This window comes from Arvicanthis niloticus, chromosome 10 (genome assembly GCF_011762505.2).
Source record: "Arvicanthis niloticus isolate mArvNil1 chromosome 10, mArvNil1.pat.X, whole genome shotgun sequence".
Classification (NCBI taxonomy): domain Eukaryota; kingdom Metazoa; phylum Chordata; class Mammalia; order Rodentia; family Muridae; genus Arvicanthis; species Arvicanthis niloticus.
In genome coordinates this window covers 76,951,450-76,971,137 of record NC_047667.1, presented here as the reverse complement: position 1 = coordinate 76,971,137, position 19,688 = coordinate 76,951,450, and the positions used below count along the sequence as shown (strand labels likewise).

Here is a 19,688-nt window from a genome sequence, read left to right as displayed (position 1 = left end):
GCAAACTGCACTCTTATTAGGGGTTCATCTTCCCTCATCCCCCAAGAAGTTTCTTAATCCATACTATGCAGCTGTAGCAGATATGATTATGTTAGGCAGAGATAACAGTCAAAAATATTTTGGAAAATTTCTGATGTCATAGAACAACCCTATACAAGGCATCAGGTTGATTGGCTTATGCAGAATTCTGAAGTCTGGCCTGTTGCATATGCTTCATTTGCTGGTCAGATAGATAATCATTATCCACCAGATAAGTTGGTTCAGTTTTGTAATCATCATGAATTTGTTTTTCCATCTCGTACTGCACATGAACCTATTAAGGAAGCATTGCTAGTTTTCCCTGATGGTTCCTCATCAGGAACAGCTGCTTATGCCTTTAAGGATCAAGTAGTCTTTTTTGCTACATCATCTGTGTCAGCTCAATTGGTTGAATTACATGCTCTTATTGCAGTGTTTCAAGCATTTCCAAATCAAACTATTAATATTTATACAGATAGCTCATATATAGCTCAGTCTATCCCTCTGCTAGAAACTGCTGCACAAATAAAGCATTCCCCGGAAGCAGCTGATTTGTTTTTACAGTGCAAGCAATTAATTTTGAGGAGAAAGTGTAAATGCTTTATAGGACACCTGAGAGCCCACACTGGGCCACCAGGTCCTTTCTCTGAAGGAAATACCAAGGCAGATGTAGCTACTCGTATAGCTGCAGTGACTTTATCAGATCAGAAATCTAATTTAGATCAGGCCATAAAGGCTCATGAGTTAAGTCACCTTAATTCTAAAACTTTAAAAGATATGTTTAAAATTACCAGAGAACAAGCTAGACAAATTGTTAAACAATGTCAATCATGTGTTAAACTTTTACCAGTTTCTCATTTGGGTGTAAAGCCAAAGGGACTGATACCAAACAGTATCTGGCAAATAGATGTTACTCATTATAATGAATTTGGCAAGCAAAAATATATACATGTATGTGTAGACACATACAGTGGTTTGATTTATGCAACATTACAAACTGGAGAAGCAAGCAAGCATGTGATTGCTCATATGCTTGCTACAATCGCTGTATTGGGTGTGCCTAAACAGATAAAAACTGATAATGGCCCAGGTTATACAAGCTCCAGTTTCAACCAATTTTGTGAGAAATTGGGAATACTATATAAAATGGGTATTCCATATAATCCACAGGGCCAAGGTATGGTAGAAAGGGCACATCAAACCATTAAATGTCAATTTGAAAAAATTAAAAAGAAGGAATGGTACACTACCAAGGGATCCCCCAGAAATATCCTTCATCATGCATTCTTTATTTTAAATTTTTAAAATTTGGATTCTGAAGGAAAATCTGCTGCAGATAGATTCTGGCATCCTGATACCAAAAAGAATTTTGCAACAGTCCTCTGGAAAGACCCATTAACTGGAACCTGGAATGGGCCAGATCCAGTGTTTATCTGGAGAAGAGGTTCGGTCTGCATATATTCCCAAAGTGCAGATGCTGCACGTTGGCTGCCAGAGAGACTGATTAAACAAATAGACAACAATAACAAATCCAGGGAGGAAAAACCCCCTGAGAAGCATATTTTTTTTCTTCATAGGAAACATGAAGATGCTTCACAATTGCCTTCAAACTGGAACAGATCAACGAGTAAACCTGACCTGAGACATTATCAGTGCTGAAGGAGACATCACCACCTGAATCTCCAGGGTGGCTCTATTGGACTCTTGATTCCCTGACTTATGATTTAGTGGGGAACTAGATTGTTTTAGATTTAGTGGTAAATTAGATTGTTTAGACCCAGGAGAAAACCCACTACCACAGTTACTATAGTTGTTTTTTGGGTTTGAGATTGACTAGAGCAGGAACAGGGATTTCCTTACTTGTTTTCTTTAGATCAAAGCTATGATCAGTTTTGTATTAGATTCTGATATAAGACATTTATAAACAGAATAGAAGAGGCTTACACTTTTTACTCCTCTGAGAGAGGGAGTTATGTATTGCCCTTAAAAAAGAGTGTTGCTGTCATACTAACTATTCAGGCATTGTTAAGTCTCTTGTCTTTTGGGTCCATGCAGTTAAACTAACTGATGGCTTTTGTACGAGATGCTATTCAAATGAAACCCACACAGGTCCATTATTACAGGCTGGAAGCAGGGGACTCTGAAACCTCTGTCATCAAGACTGATGAAGATTAACCCCTAACTTACTCGCTAAGCCGGATAGTCAATGACGTGTAAGAGAGCATACCAAGACCCTTGCCCCTAAAAGAAGGGAGGCCTCACCATCCTAAGACAGGAGCTCAACCAATGGCTGTTGAGTATCCAAGGATGAGAAAGGGAGGCTGGGGTCCTTTGTTCCAACCTACGACAGGCATGGTTTCCATAAGTTTTCCCAGCCTTCCCTTTTGAAAAAAAAAATTAAAAAGGGGGACCTGTTGGGAGCCGACTTTTTGCAGAAAGTGGCTATCAGCTTTGCAGCCATCTTGAGCCATATACCCTGACATGAGACTTGTATTACAATAGCCTACAACAGCTGAGCACACTCTGATAACATCTTGGTTTAGATACCCAGGACTTTCTTTGGGTGTGTGAAATTAAAGGTGTGTGAGATTAAAGGTGTGTGACTTAAGAGTGTGACCTAGAGATCAGATTTAGAGACAAGACCTAAGGGCATGATTAAAGGTATGACTTAGAGCCATGGCATAGAAGTGAGACATATAAAAGGCAGAGGCAGATGGCAGAAAAATATACTCTTTAGATATACACTTTAGAGAGAATGAGACACATTAGGAACTAGGAAGAGTACAACTAGGAACTTAGGAGTTGGGACTTGGACTAGGAAGAGAGACTGAAGAATAAATGGGATTGAATCACACTCTGTCTGGTCTCCATTCTTCGAGTGCATCCTCACTCTCTCTCTTGCTGAACCCCGACCCTCGGACTGGATTGGCAGCTTGGGCCGGGATACATTGGCCTTCCAAACTCGGGACAGCCTGGGCCTCAAAATTTTGCTCAGGTCACGACAATAAACATCATGCCTATAAACATGTAATAACGCCAATTAAACAACATCAGAGAAGAAACTCCTCCCACTGCATAGCAAACAATAAAGTAATTCTACAGAACATAGAAAGGGTATTAAGAGAGGAGAGTTAAAGGGGAAAGGTAATACATATAGGCAAACTTATCACAATTATACCAAAATTCCTGAAAGAGTCCCTTAAAGCTTCAAGTTTTTGAACAGATATATTGCAACCTCTAAAAAACCACAGATGCCAACCTAGAGTACTATACACAACAAAACTCTCAATCTCCATAGAAAAAGAAAACAAAGTATTTCAAGAAAAATCCAAATTTAAACAATATGTGTCCACAAATCCTGTTCTACAGAACATACTAAAAGGAAAACTCAAACCCCCAAAAAGAAAACTACACCCAAGGAGACAAGAGGCAGGCAATAAGTAATTCTATACCATCAAAAACAAAATATGTGAAGCTCCGGAAAACTGCACACACACACACACACACACACACACACACACAGAGGCAGAGAGAGAAAGAGAGAGAGAGAGAGAGAGAGAGAGAGAGAGAGAGAGAGAGAAAAAAGGTGTGAGAGACGGAGGGAAGGAGAGAGACACTACCTCAGAGAAAAGAGCTGGAAATTTTTTTCCAGGAAATGTGCACTGGCTAAAATATTTTCCAAGCAACAAGCTAGATTAGCTATTCTAATATCTAACAAATCACATTTTAACACAAAATTAATCTACAGATACAGAGAAGAATATTTCATTCTCATTAATGAAAAAAAAATCTACATAATTTTTCCCAATTCTGAAAATCTATGTTCCAAACACAAGGGTACTCATATTTGTTCAAAAAATATTGCTAAATTAATTTGCACAATGAACCCCATTCAATATAGGTGGGAGACTTCCAGATTTTACCTCACCAATCAGCAGGTCATCTAGATGAAAACTAAACAAAGAAATAATGAAAGTAAATGCTTTTATCAAGCAAATGAGCCTAACTGATATCTACTGAACATTTCACCAAAACAATAAAGAACATACCTGCTTCTCAACATCACATAGAACCTTCTCCAAAATAGTCCATATAGTCAGTGACAAAGCAAGCCTCAACACATAAAAAATTTCAAATAACTTGTATGCTATTATGCCACCACAGATTTAAGCTGGAATACAACAAAAGCTGAAAGAACAGAATTTCGAAACACTAATGAAAATTGAACTACTTTATACTCAATGACCAATGGGTAAGGAAAGAAATAAATGAATAAAAGACATTTTAAAATTAAATGAAAATGAAGGCACAACCTTCCCAAATTAATGGGACACAATGAAAGCACTTCTAAATGGGGCATTTAAAGCAATAAATGCCTCCATAAAGAATTTAGAAACTTTTTATATTAGCAATTCAAAAGTACACCTGAAAGATCTAGGGAAAAAAGGAAGAAGGAAGAAAAACAGACAAAAGGAGCAGAAGGCAATAAATTCTCAAATTCAGGGATAAAATCAATCAGTTAGAGAGAAATAAAGCAATAGAAAGAATCAGTGAAACCAAGAGCTGGTTCTCTGAGACAGTGAATAAGATAGAATTATTTTTTTTACCCAGATTAACTTTAAGACAAAAAGCCAATATACAAATTAGCTACATAATAAATGAAAAGGGATACCTATAAATGGTCATGGAAGAAATTCACAGTATAATTTTGTCTTAATTCAAAAGTGTATACTCCACAAAATTGTAAAATTAGTATAAAATATCTTATTTTCTGGACAAATACCACTATCCAAAGTTATATGAAAACTATGTAGCATATATAAATGGCATTTATAACCTCTGAGGAAATAGAAGAATTGCTTAAAAGTGTAAAAATGATTAAATATCCAGGGCCAGATAATTTTAGTGGAAAATTCTGCCATACTGCCATAGAAGTACTAATACCAATATTCCTCAAATGTTTTCACAAAATAGATACAGAAAGAACATTGCCAAACACATCCTATAAGGACAATGTCATCCTGTAACCTAAATTATACAAAGAATCAACAAAGAAAGATTAATTCAGACCAGATTCTCCTCTAAACATTGATGTTAATGTATTCAATAAAATACTCACAAACTACTTATTAGTTAATACTTATCAGCAATGTTCTCTTGGGACCAAGTTGCCTCACTCAAGATGTTATTTTCTATTTCCATCCATTTGCCTGAAAAATTTAGGATGACCTTATTCTTATTAGCTGAGTAGAATTCCATTGTGTAAATGAATAGCATTTTCTGTATCCATTCTTCTGTTGTAGGACATCTTTGATGTTTCCAGCTTCGGGCTATCACAAATAAGGCTGCTATAAACATTGTGCAACATGTTCTCCTGTGGCATAGTGGAACATCCTTTGGGTATATGCCCAAGAGTGCTATAGTTGGGTCTTCAAGTAGATCTATTTCCAATTTCCCAGGGAAACCACTAGATTGATTTCCAGAGTGGTTGTACCCCCACTAGTTTGCAACCCCACTAGTAATGAAAAAGTGTTCCTCTTTCTCAACATTCTTACCAACATATCCTGTCACTTGAGTTTTTGATTTAAGCCATTATGATTGTTGGAAATTGGAACCACAGGGTCATTTTGATTTGCATTTCCTTGATCACTAAGGACTTTGAACATTTCATTAAGTGATTATCAGCCATTTGAGATTACTCTGTTTTGAATTCTCTGTTTAATCCTATACCTGTTTTTGATTGCCTTATTTGGTTTCTTGGTGCTTACATTTTGAATTCTTTATTTTGGATACTAGCCCTCTATTGGATGTGAGGTTAGAGAATATATTTTGCCAATCTGTAGGTTGTTGATTTGCCTAATTGGCTATGTCTTTTGTATTAACGAAGCTTTCCAGTCTCATGAGGTCCCATTTATCAACTCTTGATCTTAGAAGATGAGCCATTGGAATCCATTTCATAAAATTTCCCCCGTGCCAATGAGTTTGAGGCTCTTTCCCAGTGGCCTATCATGACTGCCCTCTGAAAGGCCCAAAAGCACTGGAAAGAGTCAGATGAAGATATTACACTTAACCAGACAGAAGCAGGTGACCCCTGTGGTTGAATTAGGAAAAAACTGGAAAAAGCTGAGGAGGGTGGTCTAATAGGAAGACCAGCAGTCTCAACTAATCTGGACACCTGAGATCTCTCCAACAGACACTGAGCCACCAACCAGGCTGCATACAGCAGACACTGAGACCCCCAACACATGTACAGCACAGGACTGTCAGATCTGGATTCAGTCAGAGAAGATACACCTAACCCTCAAAGACTTGTGGTCACAGGGAGTATCAAGTTCAGGTGGGCTGGGCAGGAGTGGGGAAATCCTTGTGGAGTTGAGATGGGGAGGAGGTGTGGGATATGAAACACTCAGAGAGTGGACTGGGAGCAGGGTAAAATCTGGACTGTAAAAATGATTTAAAAAAATACTCACAAACCAAATCCAGAAATGCATCAAAACTATCATCTAGCATGATCAAGTATGCTTCATCCCAGTGATGTAGTATTAGTTCAATCGACTAAAATCTATCAATATAATTTATCAGATAAACAAATAGATACATAAACAACATGATCATCTCATTAGATGCTGTGAAAGCTTTTGAGAAATATACAACATTTCTTCGTGTTAAAAGGCTTAGAGGGATAAAGAATATAAGGCACATACCTAAAAATAATAATAATAAAAAAAAACAATATACACCAAACCAATAGCCAACATCAAATTGAATAATGAAAATTTAAGGCAATACTACTAAAATCAGAGAAAATACAAGGCTACCCACTATCTCCATATGTATTCAGTATAGTACTTGACATTCTAGATAGCATAATAAATTTTAGTATCAAGATAGTTTTTTATTTAAAGAGGGCTGACATTTTATTAAGAATGTTGGTTCTAACTGCTTTTCTATTTTTCCCCTCTTTTATTGGATATAATATTTACATTTCAAATTTTATCCCCTTACCGCATTTCCCCCACCACCGAGGAACCCCTTATCACATCCACCCTCCTCCTGCTTCTATGAAGGTGATTACCCACCTACCCCCAGCCCCCCTCCCCACCCTAAGATTTCCCCCCTCCTCTGTGCTCAGCCTTCAGGGTACCAATGACCTTGTCTCCCACCTATGCTCAACAAGGCCATCCTCCCCTACATATACAGCTGGAGTCATGTGTCTCTCCATATGTGCTCCTAGGCTGGTGGTTTAGACCCTGGGGAGCTCAGGCTGGTTGGTATTTTTGCTCTCCTCATGGCGCCACCAGCCCTTAAGGTTCCTTCAGTTTACTCTCTAACTCCTCCATTGGGAACCTTTGATCAGATTAATGGATAGCTGTGGGTATCTGTCTCTGGGTATGTCAGACTCTGGGGGACCTCTAAGGAAACAGCCTTATCAGGCTGCTGTCAGCTTTCCCATCCTGACATCCCTATCAGTGTCTATTTTGGTGACTGCCCATGGAATGAGTACTCAGATGGAATGGTCTCCCTACCACCCCCCCTTCAGATTATGTCTCACACTTTGACTCCATATTTGCTCCCTTGGGTATTTAGTTACTCCTTCTAAGAAAGACCTAGGCATCCTCACTTGTTCTTTCTTCTTCATGAGCTTCATGTCCTCTGGTAGTTGAATCTTTGTTGTTTCAAATTTTTGGTCTAATCTCCACTTATCAGTGAGTAAATATTATGTGTGTTCTTTTGAGATTGGGTTACCACACTCAGGATGATATTTTCTAGTTACATCCATTTACCTAAGAATTTCTCGAATTCATTATTTTTAATAGCTGAGTAATATTCCATTGTGTAAATGTACCACATTTTTTGTATCCATTCCTCTGTTGAAGGGCATCTGGGTTATTTCCAGCTTCTGGCTATAATAAATAAGGCTGCTATGAACATGGTGGAGCATATGTCTTTGTTATTTGTTGGGGCATTTTCTGGGTATATGCCAAGGAGTGGTATAGCTGGGTCCTTAGATAGTGCTATGTCCAATTTTTTGAGGAACTGCCAGACTGATTTCCAGAGTGGTTGTACCAGCTTGCAACCCCACCAACAATGAAGGAGTGTTCCTCTTTCTTCACATCCTCGCCAGCATCTACTATCACCTGAGTTTTTGATCTTAGCCATTCTGACTGGTGTCAGGTGGTATCTCAGTGTTGTTTTGATTTGAATTTCCCTGATGACTAAGGATGTTGAGCATTTCTTAAGGTACTTCTTGGCCATTCAAGTTTCCTCAGTTGAGAATTCTATGTTTAGCTCTGTACCCCATTTTTAATGGGGTTATTTTGTTGTTTGGCATCTAATTTCTTGAGTTCTTTGTATATATTCGGTAAAGACAACTAAGACAACTAAGGATGAATAACTCAAAGTCAAATTATGGATTACAAGCTGATTGCCAGTTGATTGAGAGTTCTCTCTTGGAGTTCCAAAATCTCTCTGGATAGAATTGTGAAAGACACAATTCCAAGTATTCTTTCCATCTAGATTCATAGAATGTTATTTGTGAAGTCTTACTGATATACTAACTAGTACTTAATGCACTGGCAATTTTCATCCTTACTGAAGTTATTAATACTCTTCAAGTAAAAGATTGAAAGTACTTCCTTCTTGTTTAAAAAGATGATTGTCTTGAAATTGTCATTTTCAGCATGTTTCCATAAATAGATCTGACTGTTGTGTCAAGGCAATATTTAAAAGACAGAAATCAATAAGTAAAGGGATCTGTTGAAAAGCTATATTCAGATGTGACCCCAGTGATATGATCTGCAATGTTGAACCACTGTGTTCAGAAAGGTCAGCAGATTCACTCCACAGAGTTTAACATGGGACACAGGGTAATAGCCACAAAGAAGAAGAGAGACAGGTTTATTAAGTATATCTGTAAGGAGGAGGCAGCTATTGGGTATTTAGCAAAACCAGTTTCTCAAGGGAAGAAATATTTTGGATAAAACTTCTATGCAGGATAATTCTATAGTAGACTATATTCAGCACACACAATGAATATCAAAGTATGTGCCAAGAGGGAATTGTCATCTAAAATCCTCATCTCATCACTCAACAATTGGTTGACTTGGTACTTTTCCATATACCTGAAGTTCTGTTCCTTGAAATGACAGTGACAGTATCCATAACACACACACACACACACACACACACACACACACTCACACACACAAACACACAGTGAGAAAAGTCAGGGTTTGTCTCTTCAGGATATATAAACTTAATTGCTGTTTTGGCATTTGTCTAAATCAATCAAATTAATTTTTTGAGACATGATTCTGTTGGTATTATTAATGAGTAAATGTAGGATAAGAATGATATAATCCCAGAATAAAATAAAAAAAAACTAAACATATCAAGGCTAAATTACTAGAAGACAGTTTTAATATATTTATTGATACCACTGACAAAAAAGGGAGTAGTTTGAGTTTTAAAATTACCGATAATACACAAACTATAAAAAGCTCAAAGACTATCAAAACAATAATCTTTGCATAAAATTTATCTCACAAATGTCAATATTCTACTCTACTAAAATATACAGAACACTATGCAATTGGTTTTTATTAGGATAATTATTAATATTATTCTGGCTTAAATCCTTACATGTTAAAATATTATTCTTTAAATTGTTAGAACATAAATTCATACCATGATTAATTAATGATTTCAGATTATTACTGGGTGAACAATTTTTTCATTTTTTAATTAAATACTTAATATGAATATAAGCTGGTTTTGGGTAAAATGTTTCCAATTCCTAATGAAATATAGGGCTTTCCTGTGGTAGTTCTCTGTTAATGAGTAATGTTTCAACATTATTTAAATTCTTATGAATACATTTCTCATTGTAAATAACAGATTTCTGCATGAATACTAGAAGAGTAATTACCTATCATGTTAGTCTCTTGCATGGATCATGTTTGTGATAAATGATTTGCCATATTCTTTACATTTGTAAGGTTTGCCTCTAGTATGCATGCTAAATTTGGTTTGCAAATATGGTTTCTGAGTGTAGATTTTTCCACATTTTTTATATTGGTAATGATTTTGTTGCAATACAAAATATGTGGTCACCATGAAGATTTAAGGACAGTGTAAAGGATTTGTAACATTCACTATATTTGATAGGTTTGTCTCCAGAATGGATTATAGTGATGAGGCTGCAGAGTTGAGAAGTTTGGAAATAAATGTCCACAACTACCACATTTTTCAAATTTGTCTCCTGTAAGAATTCTCTGGTGAGATTGAAAATTTGATGAGTCGGAATAGGATTTTCTGCATTCAATATACTTATAAGATTGCTTTTAAGTATGGATTCTTTGATGATCTTAGAGAGATTAAAACCAGACAGAAGATTTGCCACATCTTTTACATTTGTAGGGTTGAACTCTAGAATGGATTCTATAGTAATTTGAAGATGTGTGAACCATGTAAATTATTTATCATAATTATATTTCTAAGGTCTGTCTCCTACATGAATTCTGTGTTAAACTCTGAGATTTGAGGAATGGATGAAGGATTTTCTACATTCATTACAATTGTAAGTTTTCTCTCCAGTAGGATTCTGTACTGAATGAAAAGATGTGAGTATTGTGTAAATGATTTACTTCACTTCTTACTATTTGTAGGGTGTGTCTCTAGTATGGATTCTGTGGTGAACGCTAAGCCTTGAAGAAGTGGTGAAGAATTTGCCACATTCATTACATTTGTAAGGTTTCTCACCAGTATGAATTCTGTAGTGTACATGAAATTTTGATGAATGTAGAAATGATTTAACACATTTACTACATTTGTATGGTTTGTCTCCTGTATGGATGCTGTGGTGAACTTTAAGATTTGAAGAACGTATGAAGGATTTCCCACATGCATTACATTTGTAAGGTTTCTCTCCTGTATGGATGCTGTGGTGAACTTTAAGATTTGAAGAACTGGTGAAGGATTTCCTACATTCAGTACATTTGTAAGGTTTCTCACCAGTATGGATTCTGTAGTGAACATGAAGTTGTGAGGACTATGTAAATGATTTGCTACACTTATTACATTTGTAAAGTTTGTCTCCTGTATGGGTGCTGTGGTGAACTTTAAGATTTGAAGAACGAGTGAAGGATTTCCCACATTCATTACATTTGTAAGGTTTGTCTCCAATATGAATTCTGTAGTGATCCTTAAGTTTTATGGACCGTGTAAATGATTTACCACACTTATTACATTTGTAAGGCTTGTCTCCTGTATGGATTCTAAGGTGAACACTAAGACTTGAGGAATGGGTGAAAGATTTCTCACATTCATTACATTTGTAAGGCTTGTCTCCTGTATGGATTCTGTGGTGAACTCTAAGACCTGAGGAACGGGCAAAGGATCTCCCACATTCATTACATTTGTAAGGTTTGTCTCCAGTATGGATTCTGTAGTGAATTTTAAGATCTGAGGACTGTATAAATGATTTACCACACTTATTATATTTGTAAGGCTTGTCTCCTGTATGGATTCTGTGGTGAACTCTAAGATATGATGAATGGGAGAAGGATCTTCCACATTCATTACATTTGTAAGGTTTGTCTCCAGTATGGTTTTTGTGGTGAACTTTAAGCCTTGAGAAACAGGAGAAAGATGTCCCACATTCTTTACATTTGTAAGGTTTGTCTCTTTTATGGATGCTTTGGTGAGCTTGAATATTTGGTGTCTGGGTAAGTACTTTGGCTTTCTGAGTGCCTTCTCCTTTATGACCTGAAACATGTGGAAATATACAGTAAAGAAGAAAGAATGCATAATGTTGCCTGAGTAAAAGTTTAAAAAACATATAAAGACAATGTCATAAGAATTACTCCTGACTTCTCAACAGATAATCTGTAAGCTGGAAGGGCCTAGACATACGATACTACAGATATCTGACAAGAACCTATATCACCCAAAACAGTAAATTACCACCAATGAAGAAAACCAAAAAATCCATAAGCAAAGCAAATACATTAAAATTTTTCCATTAATACAGCCTTATGAATAATAGTGGGAGGATAACTCAAGCACTACAAAGGCAAATATACCCCCCAAAACAAGAAATAAATAATTCACACCAAATGTGAATGTGGAAAAGCAAAAGAAGAGAAACACACAAACATATACATGCACGTGCACACACATATACCCTGCACCAATAACAAAATAACAGATATTAACAAGCATTCCTCATCTGTCAATAAAAATGATGGAATTTTCCTAATTAAAAAACCGACTAAATGTATGGATGTGTAATCAAAATTCATCCCTTTGTTGTTTAAAACAATAAAAACCTCAGAAAAAAAAAGGCAAACACTACATCAGAAGAAAGTGCTTGATATAAAGTTGTTCAAATCAAATAAACACAAGAAACAAGCAAGAGTAGAGATTCCTATATCTAATTAAAAAGATATTTAACCAAAATAATCAGATCAGATGAGGAACAACATTTTATATATATAAGAGTAATATCTACCAAGTGAAGTCTCAATTCTGAACTTTTAGAGCAGATATGAACCCAGATTCATAAAAGAAACTTTATAAAAGCTCAAAACATATAAGGAACACCAAACAATAATAGTGGGAGATTTCAGCACCCCTCTCTCAGCAACAGACAAATAATCAAAACAGAAAATTAACAGATATTATGAATCACATAGACCTAACAAATATATACAGAACATTTTACCCAAACACAAAATAATATATACTCTTCTTAGGTCACAAAACCTTACCCAAAATTGACCATATACTTTGTCCTATATTAAGCCTCATTAAATAAAAGAAGACTGAAATAAGTCCTTGTATATTTTTATAGCACCACGATTTAAACCTGGATTTCAAAAATAGAAAAACAGAATGCATTCAAAATCATAGAAATTGAATAATTCTTAAATTGATGTCCATGAAGTCAAAGAAGAGATGAAAAAATTAAAGAATTTTTAGATTCACTGGAAATTAAGGCAAACTATGCTCAAATTTATGAGATACACTGAAAGCAATGCTAAGAGGAAAGATCATAACACTGCCTTCTTAAAGAAAACAGATATAGCACATACTAGCAAATTAAAAGCACACATGAAAGCACTAGAACAAAAAGAAACAAAGACATCAAAGATGAATAGATGGCAGGAATGAAAACTCATAGCTTAAAGCAAAAGAGTAGAAACAAAGATAACAAGAAAAAGAATCAAGGAACTAAGAGCTGGTTCTATGAGAAAATCAACAAGACAGATAAAACCTTAGCTGAACTAACTAAAAATCTGAGAGAAAATATCCTGAATGGAAAAATCAGAAATGAAAACATGGATATAACAACAGACCTCAAGGAAATCCAAAGAATCAATAATTCTTATTTCAAAAGGCTCTGTGTCAAAAATTAGAAAGTATAAATGAAATGTACAATTTTCTTGATAGACTCCACATAACAAAGTTAAATCAAGATCAGGTAAACAATGTAACATAGGAAATTGAAGCAGTCATTAAAAATTTCTCAACAGAAACAACAACAGCATCAAAAAGCTCATGACTAGATGCTTTTAGCAGAGAATTCTATCATAATGTCAATGAAAAGCTAATACCCATGCTCCTCAAACTATTCCACAAAATGGAAATGGAAGAAATATGGCCAAACTCATTCTACTAATACACATTGACCCTGATACCTAAACCACACAAATATACAAAAGTCAAATGAAGTTTAAGAACAATTTCCAGCCTAGCAGTGGTGGTGCATGCCTTTAATATCAGCACTTGGGAGGCAGAGGCAGGAGGATTTCTGAGTTCGAGGCCAGCCTGGTCTACAGAGTGAGGTCCAGGACAGCCAGGGCTACACAGAAAAACCCTGTCTCAAAAAATCAAAACAAACAAACAAACAAACAAAAAACAAAAAGAACAATTTGTATTATGAACAATGATGCAAAATACTCATTAATATAAATACAAACTACAATCCAAGAAGACATCTAAAACATCATGCAATATAATCAAGAATGGTTCATCTCAGGTACGAAGGGGTCATTCAATACATAAAAATCTACCAATGTAATCCAATATATAAGCAAACTGAATAAATGAAAACTAAGATTATTATAATAGACAATGAAAATCCTTTAAACAATTCCAATACCTGTTCATATTAAAGTCTTCGAGAGATCACAGATACAAGACATACAGCTAAATTCAAGAAAGGCAATAAAGAACAAGCCAATTGCCAAATTTAAATTAAATGGAGAAAAACGTTTAAAAAGTCTACTAAAGTGAAGAACAAGATAGGGCTGTCTATTCTCTCCTTGTTTCCTCAGAATACTACTTAAATTTCTAGTTCGATCAATAAGGCAACTAAAGGACATCAAGAAGGTATGAATTGTAAAAGAAGAGGAATGGGTTCACTAACCCACCTTTAAAAGTTTTGACTCAGAATTTTTTCTTACAAAAAGAAATTCTGCAACTAAAATAGAGCAGAAAGTAAAGGCAAAGATATACAGTGATCAACTTGGGATGTCAGTGGACACCAAACCCTGACATTGTTATTAATACCATGTTGTGCTTGCAGAGAGGAGTCTAGCATAGCTGGCACCTGAGAGACTCTACCACCAGCTGACTAAGATAGAAGCAGATGTATAGCCAAGTATTGGACTGAGGTTGGGAACCCTATGGAAGCAACAGAGGAAGGATTAAAGGAGCTGAAAGGGAAGGCAACCCCATAGGAAGATGAACAATGTCAACTACTCAGGATCTCTGTGAGCTCCCAGAGATTAAGCTGTCAGGGGCAGCTTTGCTTATTCACTGAAGGTCTAAAATCAGCCATAGGCCTAAGTCAGCCTGCTAACACAAATTCTCTGGTTTCTGTGGAAAAACACTGAAAGAGATAATTATAAGATATTGTAAACATGCAGCCTTGGTGGAAATTTATCAGCCTGGATAGGAACAAGTAGTCATTTGTCTTGTAGATAATCATAGACCTTGGCTACCCTTGGTGGATAGTACCAACTTAGATAAGGGAAAATGAATCATAGGAGGAGTCATAGTGAACTGTCCCCTGAACCTTCACCCAGCTGACACTCTGTTCTGTTAGATATCTGTACTCCCCCTGAACACCTATGCTCCTGCATCATCCCCTTCCCCACATCCTGCCATTTTGTGTATATAACCCCTGTGTAAAAAAAGTAAAATCAGCGGTTTGATCAGCCTATAAACAAGCCGCTATTTCTTTGTGTACCCTGTCTTCCAATTCTCTCTTCCAGGTCTTCTGATCCCAATTCAGTGCCCTGTGGGACTGGGGTACTAATCTAGTAAGCAAAGAGCAGGTTCAAGGCCCCTGGCACATATGTAGCAGAGGAGTGCTTTGTTTGGTTTCAGTGAGAGTATGTACTTAATCTTATAGAGACTTGATGTGCAGGAGCACACCATGGGGGGACACCCTCTCAGAGGCAAATGTGTGTGGGTCTGGGATGGAAAAGTTTGGGAAGAGAAACCGGGTGGCAACATTTGGGAGGAAATATATAAAATGATTTTAAAAATCTTTAAAAAGTATTAAAGAGAAAATATTGCAATGCACAGATGATATAATAGTATATGTAAATGACTGAGAAACTCCATCAAATAATTCTTACAGCTAAAAATGGCTTCAGTAAAATGGACAGTTACAAAGTTAACCGAAAAACTCAGTAGCCCTCCTTCATACAATTGATAAATGGCCTGAAGAAAAAATAAGTAAAATAACTACCTTCACAATAGCCAGAAATAAAATGGCATATCTTGGTACAAATCTAATCAAACAAGAGGAATACCCATATAACAAGAAAGCTTTATGTAAAGTGATAAAAATAACTTAGTTTAATTAACCAATTAAAATATATTTTCAATTGAAGTAGGAACATCATCCTATTTACCATCCCTTCTTTCCTTCCAGCATGTCCAAGGTAAGACTCCACATTCCCCACCTTCATTCTCGTGTTAAAAGCTTTTCTCTCCTTTTTCCTTTAATTATATTTTAAGTGCCTACATTTGTGTACCTGTGCATGTGTGTGTATATGTGTGTGTGTATTTTTTTGCTGTGTATTTACATTTACGTAAAATCATCTCTGTGAGTGGGTTCCTGTTGTGTGTCACAATGTATTGTTTAATTGATGGACACTCTGTATTGTAAAACCCATGATGTTGATCATATCTAGTGAGAAACTAATGCTCATTTTTATAAAACTTATTAGTGTAGTGTATACTTATATGGATAGTGATGGGTAGACATAGAGGAAATATAAAATTGGAAAAGGGAGTTTCTAAATTGGGTTCAGGGAATCAGTCCATTTCATCTTGACTTACTATTTGTAAGCTGTATAAATCTATTAGGTTTCATGAAATTTTTCATTATTTTATGTTTTAAGGAATTTTTAGGTAAATGGATAAGGAGAGAAACAATCAATATGAATGAGAAACTTTGAAAAAAATCAACCAATGCAAGCTTAATTTCATGTGGCAATATACCTTTTGAGATATGGGCATATCTGTTATATATAGAATATCTATGTTGCTAGCTATGAACGTGAATATACTTGTTTGTTTTTTATAGAAGACAAAAGAAATATACTCAAGATTATATCATGGAATGGGGCATAGAATAGAGAACAAGAAACACAAGGGAGGGCACTTACACACTAGGGCCAATTTAAATATATATATATATATATATATATATATATATATATATATATATATTACATTTCAAACTACCACTATTCAAATAATATAAGGCAAAAATTAAATAACAGCCATGGTTTATATTTCTTTGGTACAGTATTCTGAATTAAATGCTTAGGAATTATCTCTATGTAAGATAGATTTAATATAAAATAAAAACCACACTTCAGGACTAGATTGTTCCTTGGTTTAGAGTTATCACATCACATACTATTTCATTACAGATTACCTGGTTCTCTTACTTCTGTTTTCTCTCAATCAACAATCCAGGGCTCTTTTTGTTGTTCAAGACAGATGATTACCCCTGGTTTTGAAAGTGCAACACCTGCATATTCAAATATACATAATAATATACCATTGAATGCACCTGGGTACTTGCATAGGAATGTACCATAATGTAACATGAAGGGAAGTTTGAAAATGCATGAATGACTTTTTTATAGCCATGTTTTTCCAAAATGTTTTAGAGTCTTCACAACTCAATTGTTTTTCAAACTCTGAATATCTTTTTTAAATTATAGCATCAGATAAAGTCAACTGTGGAAGGCAAAGTGGATTCACATATAACTGGTAATGACTGCCTAAAAATAAGTAACTAATATTGAAGGATTTTTAGGTTAAATGTAAAATCAAGATAAATGTACATAATATATTAGCTGTAAATATGTTACTAATCAATACCTATAATTAATAAAGGCCAAATTCAAATACTAAAAGAACTTTTAGACACTCCTGAGGTGAAGTTAAAGTTATGAAATAAAAATATTCTTACCCACAGAAACCAGGTTGTTATAATTCTCCAACATGACATCTCTGTACAAGGCCTTCTGAGCAGAATTGAGACATTCCCACTCCTCCTTAGAGAACTCAATAGCCACATCAATGAATGTCAGTAGACCCTGAAATTAAATTAACCATTTTCCCTCATGTCTATTGGCTAAGATCTATATTTGACCCAATAAAATATTAGTTACCTATGTAAATTATATGTTATCAGTAACTAATATTGATTTTTGATGACTTATGATCTATGAAAAAGAGTATTTGACTTCTCTGCAAAGATCCAATAGTCTAGCAGTTCTCAACGTGTGGATCTTGACACTTTTCTTGGTCAAATGGCATAATCTCCTAAATGATCTAATGGTGGTTTTCTAGCCATGAGAAAGCAGAGATATTTACATATTATGTAATTCATAGCATGCTTCATAGCAGTAGCAAAAGTGCAGTTATGAACTAGCAACAAAAATAAACTCATGGTTTGGGTCAATAAAACCTGAGAATTGTATTAAAGAGTTGCAGCAGCAGGAAAGCTGAGACCTATGGCAATAGACTCTCAGTTTATCATATAAATTATATAGTATGTATTTATTATATAAATTAACAAGCAATATATAATTTACTTATTATACATTTATTACATAATTTAATATATGATTAAATTATTTATTAAATAATATGTTATATAACTTATTATATAAATTTAAACAAAATAATATGAAAGGTTTTTTGTAAATGTGAGTTAGCACAGTGAAAGTTTGGATGTTATAATAATGAGGTTATTTCTGTAAAAACAAATAAAAATTAAAAAATATAATAAAAATGTTATTTCTGGAAAAAGCAATTTACCTGAAAATAACACATCTTTTCTTTCTTCTTTAGAATGGAATGTTTCACAAAATTTTATATGAAAATTACACCTTCCCGATGCCACTATTTATTGGTAGGCAACTAGTCCTCCACCCTGTCCCTGATAAAACTGAAGTGTGGAAAGCAGGAATCAGAACTTCTTGCCTTCTGCCAGAAAACTGCTCCAGAGATCATGAGCTTATATAGGCAGAAGGAAAAAAAATCCTTTCCTGCCTTCGGCTGCTCTGTTTTTCCAGAAGATGGTGTATTTCTCTATAGAGTTGGGTAGGTAGCAGTGGTGACCTACTATGTAACTAACAGGCAGATTGTAATTTTAAATGGAGGCTGAATATAGTTTAAATTGATATTCACCTTTTGTTTTCTTTACCTTTGCCTGAGGTACTTTATCAAAAACAACAACAACAACAACAAAAAACGATGCCTTTATTTGCAATAATGGTCAGTATCTGTGAGGTAACTCCAGCTGAAATTATTTCTGATAATAGGTAAACAAAACACTTGCCTGTGACCGAGAAGAAACGAGGCAATCAATTCCTACCTCACTATTTTCTCCAACGAGATATTATTCTTAGCTTCCATTTTCCATTCTAAAATACCATGATTTTGTTGTTTTAAAGAAAGACTCATGATTATATTTTCTTACCTCTTTCCTTTTAAAGTGAGTTTGATTCTTTTGGATTAAATAGCAAAAATAATTATTCACATGTAAATATGACAGCACTGCACCAATTCTAGTACCTTCACCTGTCACTGAACGCAGCTGAACTTCAGCCTCCAACAATATCATCCACGTTTACAACTCTGAACTGATAAGAGCTCAGAAAGTGCTATAGTAAAAGTACCTTTTTCTACCCAATGCTTTGTCATTTACTTTCTATGAAGAATAGACTATACAACATGAAGAGAGACACTGTGCTTACCTAAAAAAAACCTCATCCATATGATTTATTATCAGTCTACAAAAAATACTAATAAGAACTCAAATTGTGCCTCAATGATTAATTGAAATTTTACATAGGTTTCTTTTTTATTTTTTTCTCTTTCATTCTGCTATGATTTTCACATTTTAAGGCTCTATGCCAATGAGGTGAAGGTTAAGAAATTTCAGAAATGCAAGATGAAGGTCTAGTTCACAGAGAGATTTCAAATTTTCTTTGTACTTTTCAATAAACATGGACTATAATGCAAATAATTTTGTCTTAGAAAAAATTATACTACAATTAAAAATATTTAGAATCATGGCAAAACAAATGCAAAAACTTTGTAAAACAGGATTGCAGCTTAAGTAT

General features: G+C 35.0%; 1 pseudogene; it reads right to left on the bottom strand.

Moving 5' to 3' along the window:
* Positions 1-10,675: 10,675 nt before the first annotated feature.
* On the bottom strand, positions 10,676-19,186 carry LOC117716391 (uncharacterized; annotated as a pseudogene).
* Positions 19,187-19,688: the final 502 nt, after the last annotated feature.